The sequence below is a fragment of the Dendropsophus ebraccatus genome, chromosome 10, assembly GCF_027789765.1.
Source record: "Dendropsophus ebraccatus isolate aDenEbr1 chromosome 10, aDenEbr1.pat, whole genome shotgun sequence".
NCBI lineage: Eukaryota > Metazoa > Chordata > Amphibia > Anura > Hylidae > Dendropsophus > Dendropsophus ebraccatus.
The window spans coordinates 9,308,587-9,316,446 of NC_091463.1; positions in this window are offsets into that span (position 1 = coordinate 9,308,587).

Genomic DNA, 7,860 nt, shown 5'->3' on the forward strand with positions numbered 1-7,860 from the left:
CTGGTAACACCAGGTAACCCCTTTATAATGGCTCTGGAGACCCCCAGCACACAGCCGAGATCACTATAACCCTATGGCCGCCCATGGATCTTTTAGCTGCCGCTACAGGGCAATAATCCAGGCTGGCAGAGGGGAAGGGGGTAAGTGGGCAAATAGATTGGGTATGTGGAGAGAAGACCAAGCCTATATAGTGTACTGTAGATCCCAGACCTCCCTCTCCCAGGGATAGGCACTGTGTCAGAGAGGACAGAGTCTTTATTATTACAACATTATTACATACAGAGTCATAAGTCATAAGTCATGCTGTATAAGACATCACATGCTGTTCTGATCTTTTGCAACATGGGGTCAATTTACCAAAGGTCGCCCCTCTCCTTAGAGCTTAATGGGCCGATTACATCGGTCGTTTAGAGGAGCAAACGAGCGCTCTCAGCGCTCGTTTGCTCCTCGTTCCCCGCTCGCTGCCGCCGCTATTCAACGCGGCTGCAGCGAGTGGGTGAGTGCGGGAGGGGGCGGCGGGGAGGCTGCCCGGGGGATCGCTGATCGTGCGGGCAGCCCATAGGATATAGCAGCGTCTGCTGCCGACGCTCCTATTCAATGGAGCGACGGCAGCAGATCGCTGCTATATCAGTCGCTTGTTTTTCAACATGTTGAAAAACAAGCGACTGCAATGATAAGCCGACATGAACGATGTCTGCTGATCGTTGCACTCTATTCCACAGGACAATTATCGTCCGTAGCGGCCGATATCGGCCGAATACGAACGATAATCTTTCCGTGGAATAGGGCCTTAAGGGCCCTATTCCACCGGACGATTATTGTTTGTATAATCGTTAACGATCTCAAACGACCGCTATTGCAAAAGACCTGAAAATGTTCACTCATTTCCATGGAACGATAATCGTTACTTATGATCGTAATTGCGATCGTTTTTTCTTCGCTATTTATTCGCTATTGCGTTCGTATCTATTGTGAACGACCGAACGATGTCTTATTCAATGCGAACGTTTTGCGAACGAGCAACGATAAAAATAGGTCCAGGTCTTATAAAGCGATCAACGATTTCTTATTCGGTCGTTAATCGTTAACTGCATTTCAACCGAACGATTATCGTTTAGATTCAAACGATTTAACAATAATCTGAACGATAATCGTCCGGTGGAATAGGGCCCTAAGTCTGGTTATATTCAGGCGAGGACACTGGGACAGATGTCTGGAACCGTTATCGCGCAAATTCGAACGATAAATCACTCCGTGTAAAACCACCATTAGTGTGGGAGGAAGTGATGTAATCATGTGACTTCCTATCCCCCCGCCGTTACGTTACTATCATGAAATAGCTGAGGGTCTCCTGATCACACAGCCCTTTGCAGTTTGACACCTCTGTTTATGAGATATGTAGGTTTTTAAATCAACATTTAAAAAAAAAATAAAAATCTGATACATTCTCAAAATTCCTGAGTCTGTAGGACTCGCTCTAGTAGCAACTCGAATATCCTAAGGGCCCTATTACACGGGACGATTATCGTGCAAAAAAAATCGTTAAATCGTTCGAATTTAAACGATAATCGTTCTGTGTAATTGCAGGCAACGATCGAAAGATCGTTCGTATGTCGTTGATATAGATCTGAACCTAAAATTATCGTTAATCGTTGGCTGTAATTCCACATTCGTTCGCTCAAGTTCCGCATTTGTTCACTAATCGTTCAGTGTAGTTGCACATTGCTCATTGTTTTTCTGGAATCAGAAGGAATAAACGATCATAGTAACGATCGCAATAACGATTAATGTAACGTTCGTAAGTAAGGATTATCGTTCTGTGTAATATGGTGAACGATTTCAGGTTAACGATAAACAATCTAGTTTGCGATCGTTTATTGTTAGTCGTTAAAAATCGCTCCATGTAATAGGACCCCAAGTCTCACTCCCTGCTACCATCCAATCTGTGTCCCGGCTCCACCAGCTACATAGAACATAGTAACAGGGATGGGTAGAACCAACAGGACACTATCCCATCTCATCGTCTGTTAGCGAATGAGCAGAAGCCAAATCGGGTTCCTACAACTTAGAGTGTTTTAGAAGGGAGAGCCGGGGTGTCCACCCATCTACCCCATACCTCTTAAAACTTATGGCTACATTTCCGTTTGCTTTACACTCCACTTTCCATTATTAGGTTATTCATTTTAGTAACAAATTCCTTCACACTAGGGGGGCTTGTCTGGATCCAGTGGGATGCAACGACCTTACTGGCTTGGTACAACAACCTCTACACGGCAAGAAGATCATTCTCCGATGCATTAGGAAACTCCATTGGGAGAGCCACAGAATAGATCTTATCTCAGATACATCCTTGTAGAAATCTTTAAACCATCCAGTGTCCCACACCTGTCGGCTGATCGTTGTCGTCTATTACACGGGACAATTATCGTCCATAACGGCCACTATGGTCCGAATACGGCCGATAATCGTTCCGTGTATTAGGGCCTTAAAGCGTAACTGTCATGTTTTTTTTTATTGCAGAAATCAGTAGTATAAGCGATTTTAAGAAACTCTGTAATAGGTTTCATCAGCCAAAAAAGCCTCCTTCTGTACTCAAGAAGCAATCTCCCAGCCTCCCCCCCTGACTTCTTATCTGTGCATTATCAGGCAAACACGTCTTCATTACAGAGAAGCCAGTGAAGACGGGTTCTGCTCTCTCCATTGTAAGCCTATGAAGGGGGGAGGGGCTGAGAGAGATGAGGGAGCAGAAAGAGGTGACATGAAGGTCAGCTGTTTGTAGACTCTCTGGGCACCTAAAATGCTAAATTCAGGTGTCAGAAAGGTCAGTGCTTATCTATGAACTTACTGAGAGAAGATTGCAGGGTGTTGTGCTGTGCAGGACTGCTCCGTGCTCAGTCACTCCTAACAGCCCCTCCCCTCTCCATAGCCACATAATGGACACAGAAATCCTGCTTCATCTGATGTGAGGGGGGAGGCTGGGAGATTGCTTTTTCAGTAGAGAAGGAAACTTTTTTAGTACATAAAACCTATTACAGAGTTTCTTAAAATCGCTTGTACTGTTGATATTTAATGTTTTCAGAAAAAATGACCCTGAAATGACAGTTACACTTTAAGGGCCACTGACTAATCTGGCATAAAGCCTGACTGATCCTTATGTATCCAAGTATTAATTACTCGTGTTAGTCGATTTGCCAACACTAGTGCAAGGAGCTTGACATTGTTGGTCAATAATGAGATAGGTCAGTAGGTTTGGGTATAACCACAATTGTGGATTCCCGCATGGATGGGGGCAAAAGCTCTTCCCTTAAAGTCTACCGATAGACCTTCAGCAACTGAGGGAGAAGAACCTCTTAATGTTGTTTGTAAAGTTCTGCTGGCAGGTCATCGCCTCCTGGAGCTTCTCCAGCATTAAAGGCCGGTCCTGTAGCTCCCTCTGAGATTCAGTCACCTTAGGTAAGGAAATAGTCTGCAGATACAGCTCTATATTCTCCACTGAAACAGTCAACATTAATGTATAGATATCCGAGAAATACTTATTCCATACCCCAAGAATTTCCTCATCCATCATAACCAAATGGCCCTACCAGTTATTCAACTCAACTATATGATTGGGATCAGACTGGGACCTGACTATGGTAGCCAGGTAGTGTCCGGCACTCTCACCCTCCTAAAGTGTCTCTGTTTTTGGAAAGATCTCTTGTCCTCTGACACTTTAAGCAAATGCTCAATATAATGCTAGTTTTGTGTGGACTAATTTTCTGGGTGTAAATAAATCAAAAATTTGGTTAGGTGTCAGATAGGTGTGGCCTCAGTTTTAATAATCAGACGATAGGCCTGATTACAGTCTGGGGGTGGGAATGTTTTACATTGAGGGGCGGATATGTCTAATACATTCTCCCCCGGACTGTATGTTCACCCATCCCCTGATGGTCCTGCCCATCAGACTATTAACTGAATTGTCAGAGAAACTATAGACCCCAATATCTTGGGAACGGAAGGACGTATCAAGCAGCTGTAAAGAAGTGTGTGATGGAGTCACCCCCAACTACTTCATCATAGAAACATCTCATTTTTCCACTTAGCCTCAGATAACTAATGCTAGCAGGACGGGTAGGAGTGCAGAGTGTATGCTGTTCCTATCTCAGCGTGGGAGCCAAGAGTCACTGTGTTCTCACGGTCTAATATGTGGTATAGACATTTGTGGTTCTCTGTTCTTATAAACAAGAAGTATATGTACATGTGTAGCCTGTGTATGAGTTTATCAAAAGACATTCATATAACTAGTAGTTTAGTGCAAGAAACCAGCCATGGGCCCCCGGCGCACTGTACAGGCATGGACCAGCCATGGGCCCCCGGCGCGCTGTACAGGCATGGACCAGCCATGGGCCCCCGGCGCGCTGTACAGGCATGGACCAGCCATGGGCCCCCGGCGCGCTGTACAGGCATGGACCAGCCATGGGCCCCCGGCGCGCTGTACAGGCATGGACCAGCCATGGGCCCCCGGCGCGCTGTACAGGCATGGACCAGCCATGGGCCCCCGGCGCGCTGTACAGGCATGGACCAGCCATGGGCCCCCGGCGCGCTGTACAGGCATGGACCAGCCATGGGCCCCCGGCGCGCTGTACAGGCATGGACCAGCCATGGGCCCCCGGCGCGCTGTACAGGCATGGACCAGCCATGGGCCCCCGGCGCGCTGTACAGGCATGGACCAGCCATGGGCCCCCGGCGCGCTGTACAGGCATGGACCAGCCATGGGCCCCCGGCGCGCTGTACAGGCATGGACCAGCCATGGGCCCCCGGCGCGCTGTACAGGCATGGACCAGCCATGGGCCCCCGGCGCGCTGTACAGGCATGGACCAGCCATGGGCCCCCGGCGCGCTGTACAGGCATGGACCAGCCATGGGCCCCCGGCGCGCTGTACAGGCATGGACCAGCCATGGGCCCCCGGCGCGCTGTACAGGCATGGACCAGCCATGGGCCCCCGGCGCGCTGTACAGGCATGGACCAGCCATGGGCCCCCGGCGCGCTGTACAGGCATGGACCAGCCATGGGCCCCCGGCGCGCTGTACAGGCATGGACCAGCCATGGGCCCCCGGCGCGCTGTACAGGCATGGACCAGCCATGGGCCCCCGGCGCGCTGTACAGGCATGGACCAGCCATGGGCCCCCGGCGCGCTGTACAGGCATGGACCAGCCATGGGCCCCCGGCGCGCTGTACAGGCATGGACCAGCCATGGGCCCCCGGCGCGCTGTACAGGCATGGACCAGCCATGGGCCCCCGGCGCGCTGTACAGGCATGGACCAGCCATGGGCCCCCGGCGCGCTGTACAGGCATGGACCAGCCATGGGCCCCCGGCGCGCTGTACAGGCATGGACCAGCCATGGGCCCCCGGCGCGCTGTACAGGCATGGACCAGCCATGGGCCCCCGGCGCGCTGTACAGGCATGGACCAGCCATGGGCCCCCGGCGCACTGTACAGGCATGGACCAGCCATGGGCCCCCGGCGCACTGTACAGGCATGGACCAGCCATGGGCCCCTGGCGCGCCGTACAGGCATGGACCAGCCATGGGCCCCCGGCGCACTGTACAGGCATGGACCAGCCATGGGCCCCCGGCGCGCTGTATGCACCCAGTGTTTTAGACATGCTCATGTGGAGGCACCTGCTGATGGTTTCCACTTCGATCACTCCCTGGTTTCATCTGCCATCCCAGGCATCTTAGCAGTATCTATAGGTGAATAAATATGGCCCAATAGTTAGGGCTACACAGTGACTTTGATTGTGCCACATCAAACCTAATGTAAGTCACGTACAACCGCAACTAGCCTGCGACTTGGCCAGGTCACAGCTGTAACAAAGTCGACACTGCCAATTCCACCTGGACAAATACAGAGGCATTAACAGTATATCCCATGTAAGATAATTTCGGATAAAGTCCTTATTGTGGGGCTCAACCTCAAAGATGATCGATCATAATAGGTGTGTGGAGATGAAAAGAAAAAAAAAAACAACTTAAAATTAAATTCAAAAAGTTCTTTACTTTATTCAAATATCGGCGTTACAGGTAGAGAATACAGCATGCTGTGTGGTGTTACAGGTAGAGAATACAGCGTGCTGTGTGGTGTTACAGGTAGAGAATACAGCGTGCTGTGTGGTGTTACAGGTAGAGAATACAGCGTACTGTTTGGTGTTACAGGTAGAGAATACAGCGTGCTGTGTGGTGTTACAGGTAGAGAATACAGCGTGCTGTGTGGTGTTACAGGTAGAGAATACAGCGTGCTGTGTGGTGTTACAGGTAGAGAATACAGCATGCTGTGTGGTGTTACAGGTAGAGAATACAGCGTGCTGTGTGGTGTTACAGGTAGAGAATACAGCGTGCTGTGTGGTGTTACAGGTAGAGAATACAGGGTGCTGTGTGATGTTACAGGTAGAGAATACAGTGTGCTGTGTGATGTTACAGGTAGAGAATACAGTGTGCTGTGTGATGTTACAGGTAGAGAATACAGCGCGCTGTGTGGTGTTACAGGTAGAGAATACAGTGCTGTGTGATGTTACAGATAGAGAATACAGCAGGCTGTGTGGTGTTACAGGTAGAGAATACAGTGCTGTGTGGTGTTACAGGTAGAGAATACAGCGTGCTGTGTGGTGTTACAGGTAGAGAATACAGTGCTGTGCGGTGTTGCAGGTAGAGAATACAGCGTGCTGTGTGGTGTTACAGGTAGAGAATACAGCACTGTGTGTTGTTACAGGTAGAGAATACAGCACTGTGTGGTGTTACAGGTAGAGAATACAGTGTGCTGTGTGGTGTTACAGGTAGAGAATACAGCGCTGTGTGGTGTTACAGGTAGAGAATACAGCGTGCTGTGTGGTGTTACAGGTAGAGAATACAGCGTGCTATGTGGTGTTACAGGTAGAGAATACAGCGTGCTGTGTGGTGTTATAGGTAGAGAATACAGTGTGCTGTGTGGTGTTACAGGTAGAGAATACAGCGTGCTGTGTGGTGTTACAGGTAGAGAATACAGTGCTGTGTGGTGTTACAGGTAGAGAATACAGTGTGCTATGTGGTGTTACAGATAGAGAATACAGCGTGCTGTGTGGTGTTACAGGTAGAGAATACAGTGCTGTGTGGTGTTACAGGTAGAGAATACAGTGTGCTATGTGGTGTTACAGATAGAGAATACAGCGTGCTGTGTGGTGTTACAGGTAGAGAATACAGCGTGCTGTGTGGTGTTACAGGTAGAGAATACAGCGCTGTGTGGTGTTACAGGTAGAGAATACAGCGTGCTGTGTGGTGTTACAGGTAGAGAATACAGCGTGCTGTGTGGTGTTACAGGTAGAGAATACAGCGCTGTGTGGTGTTACATGTAGAGAATACAGCGTGCTGTGTGGTGTTACAGGTAGAGAATACAGCGTGCTGTGTGGTGTTACAGGTAGAGAATACAGCGTGCTGTGTGATGTTACAGGTAGAGAATACAGCGTACTGTGTGGTGTTACAGGTAGAGAATACAGTGTGCTGGGGTGGGTGGAAACACAATGAAATGATAAATTATTGCAAATAATTTAGTAACACAATGAAACTGCAATAGGTGAACACAGCCTAGATGTTCTGCAACAGCTTTGGGCGGGGAATAGGCAGGGTGGGGGACTGTGATGAACAGCTGAGGGAAAGCATTGCATTCTGGAACCTGTAGTACTATGTACAACTGCTCAACCAGGAAGTACAATCATAATGAAGGTGGGCGCCACAAAAAATGTAAAGAGCAAATAATGAGATTGTTCAGAATAAGGGTGCAGCCCACTGCCCTATGATAATGACCAAGAGAAAGAAAGAACCAACCATAGAGTATATAAGTGAGGCGCAC